An 18,790-nucleotide genomic window follows, 5' to 3' on the forward strand; every position below is an offset into this window, starting at 1 on the left:
TGCGTGTGCCTCGCAAACAAACCCTAAAAAGGAAAGGCTAGTCGGCGGACATGCAGCTGGGGTCTCTCTCTCTCCCTCCAGCCAGCTGCTGGTCTCTCGCTCGCTGCTGTGACAGAGCGAAAACGGCCTGCTGCCGCTTATATGTCCTTTTAATAAGAGGACGGTCTTTTAGCAGAGACACGGTTTCTACCGTTGCGTGTTTGGATCCCTTGTGTGATGGACTGCTAAGATTTTGCCCCGCTGCATCATGGGCAAACAAACCCTAAAAAGGCTACTAGGCGGACGTGGGCACAATAGAAACAACTCTTACACACCATCTTGTCTTTGCCAAGCTTGCTCGCTCTCGCGCGCTCTCTCTCTCTCCACTAGCCATACCTCATCATCTTTGGCCATGAATGCATGCATTTGGGCCAACATGCTTTCTTCCGTGCATCTTGCTTGGCGTGGATGTAGAGCCGGAGGACATGAATGTCCATGCGGTTGTTGTAGCCTGGCGACGGAGCAAGATGGAGGTGGCCTCGTCAGACTCGCTGTTGTGATCCAGAGGATTGCGCGCCAACTAAGGGGATTGAGGGGGGGATCTACCTCATCTTGCTCCTGTGGGGATTAGGGTGGGATTTCGCGCTTTTCTAGGGGGGGTGCGTGAAGGCAGGTTAGCAGGTTGCGGTTGTTGAGGTGGAGGAGTGTTGGAGGTAGAGGGAGTGGTGCCAAGCGAGGCATCAAAGACAAGATGTGGGCACGTTGATGTAGAAGGGAGATCTTTAGGGAGCGATGATGGGCCCAATCCCAGACCACTTGAAGGTGCTACTTGCAAGTGCTAAGGCCACTTATAAGTGTTCATGCCTTTTGCAAGTTCTAAGACCACTTGCAAGTGTTCATACCACTTGCAAGTGCCTAGGCCACTAGCGAAGTTCAAGACCACTTGCAAGTGTTCATACCGCTTTCAAGTGCTCATACCACTTGCAAGTACTTAGACCACTTGAAGGTGCTAAGACCACTTGCAAGTGGTCATACCACTTGCAAGTGCTAAGGTCATACCACTTGCAAGTGCTAAGGCTGCTGACAGTCGGTTGTATTTGCAAGTACTACCACCTCTCAACGTGGTCCTTGTTTACACATCTCCTCCATTGGCCTTTCATGCACGCATGGCAAAAGCAGGACAATGGTCTGCACTGTAGCCCGTGCATATCTAATTGACTGTAGCCGTTGACACAGTGGAAGGATCGCGACCCTTTGATCCGCATGCAATCCCACTCTCTATCTCTGTCTACATCACCGAGCTTGACCTCCCAGAATCTACAATCGACTTTCTTCCCTATCAATGGACATTCTTTCCTGAGGGTTGCGTTGAGGAATGCCACCACACTTGAAGCGTTATGTAACACCCATCCGTTAGATTTCAGCTGCTCTTATGTGAGAGCTCTTTTGAGCACTGCACCAGCCCCATCGTGCTCGTCCTTCCCATGGCCAGATGCGAAGAAACTGTGCATCATCTCAATACCTGTCATATTGAAGTATCGGGCTACAAAATAGAAAGGGCACCTTGCTTTGAATTGTGAAGTAGCGCCATCAGACCACACCCAGTGTCGCTTGGCACTACATCCTTGAGCTTTCAGCCACTCATTGTGCAAAATAAAGCAATGCTGCACAAACAAAGTGTCGTGGATTTTGTCATCAGAGATGTAGAAGTGGGTTGTCTTCCGAATGGTACCAAGCACATCACGCAGGTACGAAATGTGGACCAAGATTGTCACCTGAGTTGAATACCAATGCATTGACTGAATTTCATTCTGCACCTTGAAGGAGTAATTCTCTGCAAAATCCACTACCGACACCACTACATCATCTGGAAATTTATCCAAACACTCTTTGAATTGAAGGAGTAATTCTCTGCAAAATCCACTACCGACACCACTACATCATCTAGAAATTTATCCAAACACTCTTTGAATTGTTCAGCTTGCCATCTGTACTTATAATTGTGTTTGATGAAGTTTCCCAATTTGCTTTGAAGCAAGGAAGTGAAAGTCCTCGGGCTGACTTGGTGAACAACAAGATCTTTCCGAGTTTTTGCTTGACCGTTCTCATCCACTTCCTGTGTAGGAACGTCATCAAAAAGCTTGACAGTCATCATAGAGATGTCATCGCTTTTTTCATGTGGACACAAGGAGATCTGTTTAATGCCACAATGTTTGCATGTACCCAAAAGACATTGTCTACGGTGATAAGCACAATCAATGGGTTTTGGGCACAATACAGACTCCCACAGGTCTGTTAAGCTTGGAAATGTGGCATTGGAGGCCGCGCACTGCGCTGTTCCATCATGAGAACTGCAAACAAGGCACCTGCAACAACTGCATGGCCAGCCATGTAGCCCATATCTTCCTTGGCGCATCTGATTTAAGAGCTTCCTTGAAGTAGACAAGATGCACATGGTATTCACAGCAACAAGTGTTGCGGTCCTTCAACTTGCGTACGAAGTATGGCTTTAGACCCTCAAAACATCTGAGGGACTTATGTTAGGATGAGCCACTTGGAACTGCATATAGAAGTCCCTCTGTGATGACAAAGAAGACAAATTTAGACACACTATCAAGCATTATAAATCATTCTGAAGCAACCTATAACATTGGTAAGCATTATGACACACTTTCAATCAGTGTAAAGCTATGACACTCATTGGGTAAAGCTCTTAGAAGCACTTAGTAGCACTTTCTGCACCTGGCAGCACTAGTAAATCGTTGTAAAGCACTATAAAGCACTCTTAGGCACCTGCAAGCACTTAGAAACCTGAGGATCCATTTAGATGAACTTGGAATAACATAACAACTCATTATTTGAATGGGGTGTCTTCACCTCACATAATGTATGACAAATGTTAGAGAAAATGAGTCTCTCAACTGTCTTTGACGTGTGCTGTAACATTGAGAATGTTGGATGACGGAGGAGCTGTTGTAAAATCTTTGTTTGAAGGCCCTCGGAAAGCCCGTTTGTTTGTTTGCGCCAGCACTGAGAAATTGCTCTGCAGATTTTCTTTGCCTCTCGCTCATCAATGTCACCATCCTTGCGCGTACGTGCCATCCTCTTCTCAATGCTTCTTTGTTCCCTCTTCTTTGCAACCCAGTAGTTTCGAAGACTTGGCAGAAGTTCTCTCGGGATGTGTTGTGTGATAGACAATGGGGGAAGATATACAGAGCCTGTATTGCCATTCTGTACACTATGAGACTCCATGTGGAGCCAGTTATGAGGGAGCTAGGAGGCTGAGGTTATTGCAAAGAAGACCATTAAAGCAGTTATGAGGGAGCTAGGAGGCTGAGGTTATTGCAAAGAAGACCATTAAAGCACAACTGTAGTCTTCATGGAGAGAGAGAGAGAGAGGGAGAGAGGGAGATAGTACAGTTGAATACAGCTTGCGCTCAAGCGGGAAGAGAGGCCCTTTTGTGTAGGCGGGAAGCAAAGGCTATGCTATGGCAGAGAGAGAGAGAGAGGCGGAGAGTGAGAGAGAGAGAGTGATTGCAGGACGAGTGTAGACTGAGTGGAGGAGAGAGAATATTCAGAAGCGTTTAATGGGCACGCCATTCCCTTCATGAATGCTTAGTTGCATTTTCAATCCTACCTCTATTTCAAATTTAAGCCTCTTTCTCCTCCCAAAGGGGTGGCTAAAAGGAGTGTCCAAGACACTCCTTTTTGGTACCACCTATACATGCTTTCACCCGGCAGCAATGACTTCCATTTGGCGGTAGATACAGGTGTAGATAACGAAGAGGCCATATGGAGATTAAGGGAGGGAGGGCGTGTGGAGAGCTCTGTAAGAATTGTAGATTGTTGTCCAGCTGGGTAGATCTAGGTAGGCGAGGGCACTAAGGGATTTAGAAGAGGCATAGGGGTACAAACAAAGCTTTGCCAGTGGTTGGGGGGGACTATAAAATTGATGGAGGGATTGGTGTTTGTTGCTTGTCCATACGCAAGGAGGGTGTCCCAGTTAATGGTGAGTGTAAGACCCCTGCCCTCTCTGCACATCGATCTCCGGAGTGCTAGCAGCAGGCGGAAGTAGCAACCTCTTACGCAGGGCAGAGCTTCCCACTCGGGGCCTCGTCCATGAATGTCCGGGCAAGGGACTAGTCTGGCGTAAGACAGCTGGTGTAAGACAGTCCTTTATAAAAAGCAGAGTTTCTATGCAAGTAAGATTTTCCCATTGAGTTTCTATGCAAGTAAGATTTTCCCATTGAGTTTGATTTCCTCTCACAAAAAACCATTTCACGAGAAAACATCTCTAGTGTTGGTTTCACAAGACCCTTTTTTCAAACCCAGTCTTTCTCAATGAAAATCACGAATCTCGTATCTCGGTGATCCATCCATCAATTACAAACAATTTTCTAACTTATTTCTAGACGATTTTGGGTCTTAGGGAAAATTCTCTAAATCAGACAGTTATCCCTTCTTCGTACTGAAGAAATGGGAATGGTCACAAGTCTTGGTTTAATTTTTTATTCAAGAGATGGGCAAGCATCTTACTAACCCACCTTTCTCACGAGGTCATGGTCAACACATAATTTCTTGAATTTATTCCTAGATTTATTTCCTAAAGATATTTCTCTATTTATCTCATACAATAACTGTGATTTCTAGTCATAAGGATAAACATCCAATAATATGAAAATTTATTCTTCCTTGGACATATTAGAACTATAAATAACTCTACTTGTGGTGAATAATGAAATTTAACAAGGATATTTCTTTTTCTAAATAATCCTTTAATAAATATGCATACATCATTTTTTTTAAATTATTCACCTAGAAATATTCTTAAATATTCTCTTCTCCATCTGAGCCTAGGCATCAACATGCCATAATTATCTACATAGAAGTATAATGAAACTTTCTCTTTTTGATACCAAAATTAATTATGCATATTCCTATTTCAAGATACGATGAAAATTCCTTTTTTTAACAAATAAAAATATCCATGTATATACATACCATGAATATACCTATTTAAAATATAACAAAAAATCATCTTTTAATATTTAAAATGTTTATGCATATAATATCATGAGAATTCCTCTTTTTGACATCTAGAAATTTATGCATGCGTATACTATGAATGTATATTCAAAAATGTAACAAAAATCCTTCTTTTAGCATTAAAATGTTTATGCATAGAATATGATGAAAATTCCTCTTTTTGCATTATCAAATTTATGCATAAACATAAAAATATGGTGATACTTTCTCTTTTAATATAAAATTTCTTTATGCATAAACCTAAGCATAATTGCATCTAAGCATCTTGCTTATTAAAAAAAAAACCCAAATATAACTTCCTTATAAAAATAATTATAAGAATGTTAGCATAAGCTCTCTTTCATCTTAAAATGAATAAATATAAAATTTATTAACATAAAAACAAGCTTAAATGAATTAACCTCATTTTTAAGTAGATTAAAAATCATAAAAATGTTTAATCTCCATCTCTAGCTTGTTAGGCCTAGAGTTTTGGGTAAGAAAATGAGATTAGAATTAAAGCTTATCCTTCCAAGAAGGATTTAACCATAAAGTGAGTATTCTTTCAAAAAGAGAGATTACAAATAAAAAACAATACATTTAAGCATAAGAGATTAACATTAATTCTACAAAATAACATTTAAGCATAAGAGATTAACATTAATTCTACAAAACAACATAAATCAATAAGGGCATAGTTTTAAAAAGAAACCATGAAATAGAATGCTTCCCAAGTATGTAGAGAGGTTGCGAAGAATTATTGCCATCCAAGAAGAGAGTAAAACACCATTGTTTTGGGCTTACCCTTGGTTTTTAGCTTGATTCTTTAGGGAGATGTGTAGCACTCAAAGAAGAAGCTTGGCCACCAAGAAGAAGAGAGTAATCTCCACCAAAATAAGAAGACGATTAGTGAAGCTCCAAAGCTTCACAATGGAGAGGCAAGGTAGAGGGATAATAGAATTACACTAAAATAAAAATTACACTAGCATGTAAATACACTAAGATGAAAATACAAAGGAATGGGGTTCTATTTATAGGTGAGGGAGGCCACCAACCAAGTCCAACTGGGATCTAGAGGCTTCTAGCTTTAGTTTGATCCAATTTGGAAGACAAGTTTTGGACCAGTTAGGTCCACTTTTCTGATCTAGTTAGGTCCAATTTGGAAGACAAGTTTTGGACCAGTTAGGTCCACTTTTCTGATCTAGTTTGAAAGAGGAGAGAGGAGAGATAAAATATCACTTTTTTATGAATTAAAAATTGGGAGAAATGATGAGATTCTAGGCGCCTCCTTTATGAGCTCCACTCACCCTCCTGAGGTGTCAAAATTCCCATTTTCATACTAATAAATCCCAATACTAGTCAACTCTTCATCTTATGTGAGAATTTACTCATTTTTTGTGGATTTTCTTTTATTCTTGCATTTTTCTTATTCAAACACTTGGATTAACCCCATTGGCCCTTTAGAACACTCTTTGGACCTTAATCCATAATTTTCTAAAAATGGGTACCCTTAGGCTAAGGTGTCCAATGCACATATTCAATTGATTTCTAATGCATATTGAAAAACTCTTTTTAAACTTCAATTTTAGGGGAATTCATCTTAAATTTAAAGGTTAACTTTATATCCAAAAATATCTCAAAACTGTATTACCTCTCTCTAGAATATTTTATCTCTCTAGGTCAAAAACAAAGGAAAATAATGTTTTCTTGTATTCTGAAATGGGGGATGATTACAGGGGACTGAAAGGAGAACTTATACATCTTTAGGGACTGAGGAGGAATCTTACATCCTCTCCCACTTGAAAAATGCGAGATGTCCTCATCTCGCAAAGTGGGGGTAGTCCTTTATCAGTTGATCTTTTTTTTCCCAAGTGGCGTTCTCTAAAGGATAGAACTTCCACTTGACCAAAAACTCTCTAAGGACTTTATTCCTGAGAGCCTTCTCCCAAACATCTAGGATTTCTTCGGGTTGTTGGAGTTTCATCTGGCCTTGAGTCGGAAAAGTCAACTGCTCATCATCTAGCACATGACTCAAGCTGGGTACATACTTTTCAAGCAAACTGACATGGAACACATTATGTACCGGTAGAAGAAGTTCATAGGCTAGATCTCCTATTTTCTTTGTAATGGTGTATGGTCCACCGTATCTAGGAGACAGCTTTTGTACTTCCCTAGAGATAAAGAACTTCTCTTGGGTCGTACACGAATGAAGACCATATCTCATTCTTCAAACACTCTCTCCGTTCTCTTCTTATCAACATACTGCTTTTGTCTATCCTGGGTAGCCTTAATATCTTTGTGGATTGCCTGCATTTGCTGCTCCATATCATCAAGCATCTGTCTGGACATCTCGACCCTGATCAATGGGTCGGACCAAGTTAATGGTGTGAGGTAATCTTGCCCATATAGAGCTTTGAAAGGGCTCATCTCGATACTTCGGTGATAAGAGGCATTATAAGCAAACTCAACTAGATGTAAGTAGCTTAACCACTTCTTGGGTTCTCTACCACATCATGACCAAAGAATATATAAATCTATTACTTGGTTCACTCTTTCTGTCTGTCCATCTGTCTCGAGATGATAAGCAGTACTGAGATCTAAGGAAGTTTTCGCTGCTTCAAAGAATGCAGTCCAGAACCTTGATGTGAACTTAGGATCTCTATCGCTTACTATCCTTCTAGGTAAGCTATGCAACCTGAAAATCTCCTTGAGGAAGACTCTAGCAACATCCACTGCAGTGTAGGTTCCTTTTTTTGGAATCACATGGGCAACCCTGGCAGCCTGTTATGTTCCCATCTAGATTAAACTGAATATGGTCTGTCTCGTGGTGTGTGAAAAGAATCTTTCCACTGGCCAATTCTACTTGCACAGGTTTTCCTATTTAGCACAAAATTCATCTTCGATTCTTGAGTTTTCAACAAAGCTCTGATAAGAGCTTTGAGACCCCTACCCTCTCTGCGCATCGATCTTCAGAGTGCTAGCAGCGGAAGTAGCAAACTCTTGCACAGGGCAGAGCTTCCCACTCAAGGCCTCGCCCACAAATGTCCGGGCAAGGGACTTCCGAAATTGAGATCGAAAAAACTTTCCTCGCCCAGAAAGCACGGGCGATTCCTCTAGTAGGAAAATCTTCTAACGAGAATTTATCTAACGGGGTCAAGAGCCTTAACTATCCTTTGTAATCCAACCAAACCCACAGGTCACATGGCCAAATCAAGGAAGGGACTTGCAATTGGTTCATAGAGATCATCGCTTTTTTCCCCTCAAGTGAGGCACAGCCATTGATTCTTTCCCATAGAACAAGAATTACCCTCTGACTTACTTCAACTATCATAACTTGAACATAAATGAACTTTATTGTAGGAATCCACTGATCCAGCCGCCGCCTAACCCCCAACCGGTCCATGGGTTAGCCAACCGCCCACCAACCATTGTATTGGTGGGATCCCTCTTTATAAAAATTAGATGTGTTTTGTCCCGGGTACCAGGGAAAAGAGTTCCCAAGCCCCCTAGCCAGCACTCATGCAAAAATATAAAATAGACACACCACTTACGCACCCAATATGAAATTTGCCTTTTTCTCATATTCAACTATTTTAAAGACAGAACTACAATAAAACCTCAGTGTTCCCATCATAATCCTTAGTATTATAGTTCCATTATTTTACAATCAAGTATTATCCGAACTCTCTGTTGAAGACTAGTTAGTCAACCAATGAGATCGAATTTCATAGTTCCCAGTTCACTTAAATAGATTTCTTACCAATCCATGAAGATCTCCCTCGACATACGCATAATCACCTAAGTAATCTTGTGAGGGCTTGTTGCTGATCCTACTCTTGATTTTGAAGCGGTGGCCAACCACATGAGGCATTCATAAGTCTCATTCATCAAAATGTCATCAAGCTTCCTCGTCATCTTCAAGTTCACAAAGCCTTCAAAGTGTGCTTATGAGCACTAATAGTATTGATTAACACTAATGAGGCTTCTAATCTAGCAAAGGGGAGTTATTCCAGTGTTTTTAAACACTAAGAGTGTTCTTAAGCACTAATGGTGAATCTAATCACCAATATAAGTGTCATTAGATGCTAAAAATGTGCTTTTAAACACATTTTTAGACGTCTAATCACCAATATAAGTATCATTAGACACTAAAAATGTGCTCTTAAGCACTAATCATGTTTTTAAACACTAATGGTGATCTTAATCACCAAACAAAGTGCTCCTTAACACTAATGAAGTTAATCTCCATCAAAATTACTGGTTGGGCACAAGCCCTAAGTGCTAAACCATAAAATTTACCATCTTAATCTCCTATTTATGCAACATCCTTGGCTTGATTAAGGGTTGTCGCACTCTCATAAGCCTTTCTCTTTCTAATTAAGCGTAAATATCATAAATTTCTAGTTTTTTCTTCTTCATAAATCAGCCCATTACTCTCTAATAACCTCCTTCAATACCAATGTCAAAGGAAAACACCCAAATCAAGAAGTTCTCGAGAGAGGGCTTCCACACTTAGCAAGTCCTTGTCAAGTACAAGATGATGTCCAAAGGTTTTTGGCCATTCATCTCCGGCACTAAGGCTATTGATCGAACTAAGGCTGAAGATATTGAAGATGATGGAGGGCACAAGCCATTATCATGCTTCATCTTGATGAGGCTCTCATTCACCATGTGGACCAGCTTTCGACTCCAAAGGAGAAATGGGATGAGCTTGATAAGCTCTATGGAGCTCGTGGTGGTAAGAATTCCAAGATCTCACTCAAAATTGAATTTTTCAGCTTGGAACTCAAAGAGGGAGATGGCATTGGAGCCTTCATCTCTCACTTGAAGGGCCTTATGGCTCAACTTGCATCAGTGAATGCGAGAATGGATGAAGATGATGCAGTGGCTGTTTTGCTAAAAGCAGTCAAGAAGGTGTACCCCACCTTAGTCACCACTCTGAAGAACATACCTAATCCCACCCTCGAAGGATTCATTCAATCTTGTCTTGATGAAGAAAAGAGGCCAAAGGGAGGAGCTGAATCTTCAAATGCAACCACTTCATCGAATATCAAACAAGCTTTGTCACATCAAGTGGTCAAAGTAAGATGTGCCCATTGCAAAAAGGTGGGTCATTTGGCAAATAATTGTTGGATCAAATATCCCAACAAAATGAAATGTAACAAGTGTAAACAAATGGGACATATCACTTCTAAATGTCCTAACAAAGAGTCAGAGGCTAACTTTGTATCAATCTCTAACTCCTCTGAGCACCTATTTTAAAATGTAACAACACCTATATTCCTAAACCTTGTACGCCTAATGTTATAAAGGCAACCTATGTCCAATACCACCTATTCCAATTCTTTCATAGTTGGTATTGAGGGAGGGTATTAAAAGACTAAGGTCATGTAAAAGGGTGGGAGAAAGGTGTGTGTGTGAAGGGACTTAAGGTCCACTAGCTCACCTATTTAAAGGTGGAGCTATAAGGCTTTTATGTATTGAGCAAGAAGCCTAGTTGTATTTGAGCAACTTAACACTAGTTTGGTACCAAAAAAGGACACTTAAGTGTCCTTTTTTGGACGATGCAAATAAAATGCTACTTGCACTAGGAAAGACATATTCAAAATCCCTCTTGAGGAGTTTGAATATGTGACCTAGTGTGTCTTTAAAAAATGTAACCTTGCAATTTGGATGCTGGCACGATAAGGAATTACACCCATAAATAGGACTTGCATGAGACTACAACTTAGGTTTGAGAAAACCGCCTTATAAGCTTAGAGAAAAAAATCACTAAGCCCCGTGAAAAATTCCAAGTAATTATTTCATATTTGTGTCAAAGATTTTACCAAGTTTCACATGAAATAAAATTCAATTGAGAGTGTCTAAAATAGTAGGAAGTTGTGTGTGTTTGATACACCACTTTTTAGCATCCATTTGTATCCAAACCAATACATGGTTTTAATGTGTTTGCAAGTTTTTTAAGGTGATACAATGCTTAATCTATCCATTGAGATCTTAAAGTTATATGTAAAAGCCCCTTAGTAAGCTACAAATATTAATTGTTTCAAAATGTCAAAACTGCACACAACAAAAATTCTGGATTTAGATTCTTGAGTCATACGCATTACATTCCTTAGTAAACTTGCAACATTTTGTCTATATAGAATAATTTCGCTAAGGTACATTGTACAAACATAATTTGGGCACCTAAAACCTTTGTTTCATGGTTGTTGAGAGAGAATTTAGAAATTTTGAAAAATGTAGCACGATTGAAAAACTAAGGTAGCAAGATTTACTTGAGCTTGGGACCCCAAAAAATCTGTATTAACTTGGTTTTGAACTATATAATCATTTCCGATTACCAATTTGCACTAACATAACCCTAGTTTTATGGAAGTACCTTTGGAAGGCCAAAATTTTCCTCTTTTTTAGCATCTTGGTAATTATGAGATTTTTGTTATAGTTCACAAGTAGCTTAGGAACTAGGACCTAAAGGAGATTGTGTTGTTTTGAAACCCCAAGTTCTACCAATTGACTTTTACAAACATGAAAAACATGATTTATTCAAGAAGTTATAGGCATTTTATGGGATTTTTGACAAAACAGCTTCAAATTTCAATGAAAATTTCAAGTGAGTTTTTTTGTCGAATTTCTAATATAGCTTGTGATTTGACATCATGAAAAATCCCCTTTATTTTTTGACTTTTAACCGACCTATGGTTGAAACAAGGTGTAGAAATGTTGTTTCTAGGTTCCCCAAAAAATTCCAAAGTTTTGGTGAGAAACAAGACACTAAAGTGTCCTCAAGACACTTTAGTGTCCAATTACAGAACTAGTGTTAATAAGCAAGATATTTTCTTGTATTTTGTGAGTCCCTCTCCTCCACATACTTGATCTATCATGAGCACCACGAATTCTAACACATACATGGCTTGGGAGGGACCTTACAGTCCGACTGATGGTGGCAGAAAGGGTTAAGGAGGAAGATGCGCTGTCTACATCATATGATGGCCTGACTGAAGTCAAGGAAATTGATATTGCAAAACCAAGGAAGGAAGCCAGACCTGTATATATTGCTATAAGGACTTGACTTCCGCTGAAGAAAATGAGCTCGTTACCCTCCTTAAGGAATTTAAGAATTGTTTCACTTGGAATTATGTGTAGATAAAGGCTGTACCACCTGAGGTGGTGCAACATACGATCCCAATCATGGAAGGATGAAGACCAACCAGGCAAAAACCATACCAGATGAATCCTAAGTATGCGGCAATTGTAAAGGAGGAAATAGATAAACTCATTAACTGTGGATCTCATCTATGAGATAGAACATACAGATTGTCACCAATCATAATAGTGCCAAAAAAGAATGGAAAACTTAGGGTATGTGTTGATCTTAAAAAGGCCAACATAGCTACTAGGAAATACCATTATCCATTGCCCTATACGGAACATGTTTTAGAAAGAATGGCTGGTGAAGAAGCTTACAGCTTCTTGGATGGATTTTCATGCTATAATCAGGTGTCAATAGCACCAGAGGACCAGCATAAGACAACTTTAAACACAATGGAGGACGTTTGCATATAGAGTCATGCCCTTCGATCTCACTAATTCCCTAGCAACATTCCAATGCATAGCCTTCAACAAAGACTAGTTGCACAAGTGGTTGGAGGTATTCATTGATGATCTATGTGCACACTCTCGATGGGCAGACAATCTGGCTTGCTTAAGGAAGGTGTTTGAGCGATGTTCCCTTACTCTTCCCTCAGCATCTTCCTCTTCTAAGCCTATGGCAGCTCCAGGGCCAGAGCCATTGGCTACTGTCCTTAACTGCATGCAAGTTAAGCTACCAACCTTCAAAGGTACCATCACTAAAGATGTGGAAGACCATGTGCGGCGGTTCCTCACTATGTGTAGCTCAAGAGGTCTCAACTGAGATGATGCACACTTGGTCTTGTTCCCAACAATGCTAGAAGAAAGTGCCGATCGGTGGTACAGTCGATTTCTCATCAACCAGTTCCCGGATTGGGCCACCCTCAGGCTACTTTTCTTGGTTACCTTTTGGCCAGGGAACTACTTCGACCTCATCACTCAAGAGCTCAACCAACTCTCCATGAATGCAGGGGAGTCAGTGGCCCAACTTGTCACAAGAGCTAAAGCTTTGGTCGCTCGGCTACCCCAAGATCCTAGAAACTACATGCTACAATAGTGGGTGCTTCGAGCACTCCCTACTCAAACGGCGATGAAGATGAGAGACTTTTCCACCCCAAGGCACCCTGCAAGACTTCCAAGACAGAGCTACACAATTGGAGAATGCTTGCCTCATGGCAAAGCATAGTACCTCTTGGTCCCCACTTATCCTCGGCATGTCTTTGGCTCCTCCAATCTAGCCCCGATGATAGCGTCTACATCTGCTTCCATGGAAGAGCTAGCCAAGCTCAAGAAGGAGCTTGAAGATTTCAAAAGGTCACAACAAGAAGACGCGGCTATGGCAGTGCTTAGGAAGGAGATCGAGTAGCTCAAGGTCAAAGATCCCAAGACGAGTCCATGGTGCCCGGTATGTAGCTTGCAAGGCCATCTTCCAAATGATTGTCTATCCAAGAAATATTTCTCATTTTGCTCAAAGGCGGGCCATGAGGACAAGGAGTGTTACTACCTCAAGGGACTTTGCCTTATGTAACAACAACTTAAGCAAGGTGCCTCCCCGCTTAATCCCTTTGCCGAAGACTACATGCTGACCCCAACCAGTAGTGGTTCAACTTCTTCCCAGGCTCCTAACCACCAACAAACCCAACACCCTTCTTGAACCGTCAATCAACCCCCCAATCCCAAGCTTATATTAACCCTGCCCCGCTGGTCCCTCCTACTTAGCTACCCCACATACCCTTCCCTCCCCCATGGCTACTTTTGTACAAACCCATCCACCGCCCCAAACCAATTCATCTTAGTAGTAGGGAGCTCAAGTAGCCATGGTAGCATACACCAATACCCCTCCTTCCTCCAGAGCAACCCTAACATACAACCCCCTACCTATGAAAATTCCATATCAAGCAAGCACTCTCCCAACCTATCAGCAGTACCTCCCATCGGTCCCACAAACACCTCAAGTCTATCAAAACCCACCTCCAGTGGTCTATGCGGCAGCCCCTCCAGTACCTCCAACCGCTAACAACAGGTATGGCTAACCAAAGGTTCCCCAATCACCATCCTCCCAACAACCCCACCCGACCTCTTATATGCTACCATTGTGGGGGGAGCGGCCACATGCAAGCTCAATGCACTATACTAGAGGGCTCGCCCCCATGCCTCCATTGCCTGGAGAGCCAAGACCACTACACCCGAGAATGTCCTAGACCCCCACTAGTTAACATGGTGGAAGCTGTGGTGCCATCTCCTAAGGTTGACATTCCAATAGTGGTAGTGGTGCCACCTCCCACTACTGGCACTCCAATAGTGGCAGTCATCACACCACCCAGTCCCAAGGAGCCCCAAAGACACCAGCTCCTCTCCTTGATGGTGCAATCTACCCATCCATTGTGGAACCGAGCTTATAAGGAGGCCGTGTAGGAATTCATTCAAATGGAGAAGGAAGCGGCGCCTACCTTGGTCATTCCCCCAACCACCACACCTTCAAAGTCTACCCAACCCAAGGTTAGTAATTTAAGTTGGGAGGAAAAGTTGGCAGGAGTAAAGGTGAAAATCACCCTTCCTCAGTTATGTGGTTTGAACCAAGAAATAGGAGAGCAACTGTTAGGCTTGGTCCAGCATTGGATGGATCCGAAGGCAACTAGGGATAAAGCCACATCTAGTAGTAGTGGGCGACGGCCCAGGAGGCAGCAAAGCAAGGGTATGCCTCACTGTCCCAGGAGTGGCCGATCACCGAATCCCAAGGGTGACAATCTCCGTGGGAGGAACTCAAATTACAGGAGCCATTGTGGATGGTGGTTCTGGTGTTAACATCATGCCCGAAGCTACTAGGAAAGTCTTGGGTCTCCACCTCCCACCAACTCAAGGGGCCTACAACTTACTCATTGGAAGGCCTTGGTTGAGGGCAGCTCAAGTGATCCATGATTGGGGTCGGGACAACTTGCATAACCCTAACCCAGAGGGGACACCGGAAAAAGGTCCCGAAGATGAGAGTGCTTGGGGTACTGCCCTACATGACATGATTCTCATTCGGGAGAAAGGACCCAATGACGAGGAAGAACACCAGCAGATGAGGCCTAGGATCCATTCGGTTCAAAGGGCGAGGCGACAAAACCTCTATGAAATTGGTTAAATTCCTATGAGGGATTCCAGTAGTGCAACTTGGTGGACATAGTGGAGTTGGACCCATACCCTATTCAAGAGCTATCCCAAGAAGAAGAGCTCTCAAAAGAAGCAGGAGTATGGGATTGGACAGAATCTTTGCTCACTCTGGCCTCCTCCTCTGCAACACTATCTCAACAGGAAGCCATAAAGGTCATAGGTCTAGGGGAACCTGAGTTTTTTTGACAACCTCGCAAGAAGGTCTCTCAAGAGGAGTCATCAGAGAGGCACCTATAACCCCTCCCAGACGCACCTACAAGGTGAGGCGGGTAGAGCACCTCAAGGGTTGGGAAGAAGCCTTGCCAGTAGAAGAGATACCCCCTAACTGGACAGAGAAACGCATTGGTAATTTCCATCTGGACAACACCCCAATCCATGACCCCTTATGTCTCCATCAAGCAACACTCGGCACCGCTCCTCTTCCACCCACCACTTACCATGAGGAGGTGAGAGAGCTGAACCTGGGCACATCAGAGGAGCCACACCCCCTCTTAGTGGCAGCTTGGGTTGGGAGGACCTTTCCACTCTTCAGAGAATCACCAACTTTTTCAATGAACACCAAGAGGCATTTGCATGGACTCACAAGGATCTTCCAGGGATAGACCCAGCCATTTGCACTCATAAAGTTTCACAAAAAGAAGGCAGTTGGCCGATCAAGAAGGGCATCTACTGCGTGAATCTAAAATATTCTGAAGTGCGGAAGAAAGAGCTAGACAAGATGGAAGAGGCAGGTATCATCATTCCCATTGAGCACTCCGAGTGGTTGTCACCTATAGTGATGATTCCAAAAAAGAAGACCAACAACATCAAGATCTGTGTAGACTTCAGATCCCTCAATCAAAGCACTTCAGAAGATGTGGCCGGCCAAGGGTGGTGGCTCAAGCGAAACACATGTCTCAACTCACTCTGGTGTTCGTGAAGTGCCAAGGATCGGGTCTCCGTCTCGAAAATAAAAAATAAAAAAAATCCCCCTCTTCGGTTTCTTTTTCCTTCTTCGTTTACAAGAGATGCAAAAAAAAAAAATCTCTCTCACACAACCTCCTCACCGATCAATCTCTCACTCGTCTCACCCACCCTTTTCCTCTCTCTTCTCCCCTTCCCTCTCTCTTCTCCCCTCAACTCTCATCATCAGTGACCAACCCAACCTCCCCTTCTCCCCAATCAAGCAAAAATTTAAAAAAAATAAAAAAATCCCCCCTTTGTAATTTTTTTCTTTCCCAAAAAAACCCTCCCTCAATATTTATTTTATTTTATTTTTCCAAAAAAAATCATTTTTCCCCAAAAAAATCGACTCCCCCCTCTTAGTTTTCTTTTTTCTATTAAAAAACAAAACAAAAAGCCCAAAAAAAAAACAAAAACACCTGCCACCTCTCTCTTTCTCTCTTTTCCCCTTTACCTCACCCATCGACCACTTAGGGCCCTCTCACTCATCCCACTGACCACCCGCTTCACACTCAACTCACCGACCAACCGATCGACTACCCCTCTCTCCCTCCCTCACCCCGCCGACCACCCCCTCTCTCCCTCCCTCACCCCACCGACCACCCCCTCCCTTCACTCCTCACCAACCACCCCCTCCCTTCACTCCTCACCGACCACACACTCCCTTCACTCCTCACCAACCACACACTCCTCACCCCCTCACCTACCTCTCGCCCCACCGACCACCATCCCTCTCCTCTCCCCCTTCCCTCTGGCAACCCCACCACCCTCTCTTCCTCACCCTCACCTGACCGACCAACCTCGTCTCCCTCTCCCTTCACTCCCCACCGACCAACCTCACTCCTGAGTCCCCACCTTCTCATCTTGTACTCTCCCTCACTCTCACCCCACCGACCACCATCCCTCTCCTCTCCCCCTTCCCTCTAGCAACCCCACCACCCTTCTCTTCGTCACTGTCACCCTACCGTCTAGCGCCCCCCCTTGTTTGCTCACCCCCGGCCGCCCCACCCTCTCGCTCGACCCCCCTCGTCTTGCCCTTCCTCTATTGTGTACTCACCAACTGACCCTCCTCTCCTCTCCTCTCCCCCTTCCTTCTACCGACCCCACTCTCCTCTCTTCCCCACTTTCCTCGCCCCCCCCCCCCCCCCCCCGGGCCCCCTCAACCTTGTGCGCAACAGTCACCCGTCACCCCCCCCCCACTTTCTTCACCGACACCCCCACCTCCTCTTCCTCACAAACCCCCTCTCACCAACTAGTCCCCCCCCCTCGCTTACCCATTGTGCGCCCAAGCCTCCCCCCTCTCTCACCTCACAACCCCCTCGCCTGCTCTTGGGTGTACACAGCAGCCCCCCCCTTCGCTTTCCCCCCTCTCTCACCTCACCACCAGCAACCCCCCCTTTGTTTACCCTTGTGCGCCCTTCTCTCCCCTCACGACCAGCCCCCCTCGCTGGCCCATTGTACGCCTAGGCCTTCCCCTTCTCTCACCTCATGACCCCCCATCCCTCCAGCGGTGCCTCCCCTGTGCAACAATCACCCCCCTTCGTCCTCCTCTCTTTCGCAGTTGTGCACCATTGTTGGAGCTCGTTTTGGCACTACAGCCCGTCGCAACAGTGCTAACGAGCTATCCTCAACCTTTGTCCTCCTCTCTTTCGCAGTTGTGCACCATTGTTGGAGCTCGTTTTGGCACTACAGCCCGTCGCAACAGTGCTAACGAGCTATCCTCAACCTTCCGCGCCCTCGACGATCATCATGGTTCTCTCTAATGACATTGACTTACTGCACCCTCCAGTAGAGGTGGGGAAAAAAACACAAATTGAAACCTCTTGTGCGGTCTCCAAATTCCTTCTTCATGGATGGGAAATGTCAGGATGTTTCAGCCTCACCACGGTGTTTAGTAACTCCCAGAGTGTTGTGCTATGTGGAAGCCATTCTACCGTCTTATGCCAGCCAACTGGAGGGTGTCGTGCTCGACTTATTGAGGGCAGTTCATTTAGAAAGAATCACATTGTCAAGCTGAGTCCTTTGACTAGCCTCTTGGATTTGTACTCTGGGCAAACCTTCCTGCCACCCCCACCACACCATTCCCCCCCTTTAAAAAAAACACAAATATGATAATAATAGTTATTAAAAAAAACAAACCAAATGGTTGCCCCCCCTCTTACTTCACCCCTCATCGACCATGCCTTTTCCCCCCACCCCACAGACCAACCCCCCCCCACCATGCCTTTTCCCCCCCACCCCACAGACCAACCCCCCCTCTCTCACCTTACTCGTCTCATCAACTTACTTGACTCCCTCCCCCTCTCTCACTGCCCTCACTTCCCTTCGTGTGCGATCATCGTCCCCCTCCCGTCACTCCCCATTGGCACTCTCTCTCGCAGCCACCTCTCACCTTTGCATTATGCTGCCTCACATGGGCAAATCCTAGGTACTTTTGTTGCTGTTTTGGAGAAGGGTGTGTCGTTGAATGCAATGAATCATCGTAGACATATGCCTCTCATGCTTGCTTATAAAAATGGAAGGGTATTTTGCATTGAGCGGTTTGTGGCATGGGGAG

The 18,790-nt window shown here is 43.7% G+C and overlaps 1 pseudogene; it reads left to right on the forward strand.

Annotated features, from left to right (window-relative positions):
- Positions 1 to 17,982: 17,982 nt before the first annotated feature.
- On the forward strand, positions 17,983 to 18,345 carry LOC147622152 (small ribosomal subunit protein eS27w pseudogene; annotated as a pseudogene).
- The last annotated feature ends 445 nt before the right edge of the window (positions 18,346 to 18,790 follow it).

The sequence above is a fragment of the Cibotium barometz genome, chromosome 29 (assembly GCF_041138505.1).
Source record: "Cibotium barometz isolate CiBa-2024 chromosome 29, ASM4113850v1, whole genome shotgun sequence".
Lineage (NCBI taxonomy): Eukaryota > Viridiplantae > Streptophyta > Polypodiopsida > Cyatheales > Cibotiaceae > Cibotium > Cibotium barometz.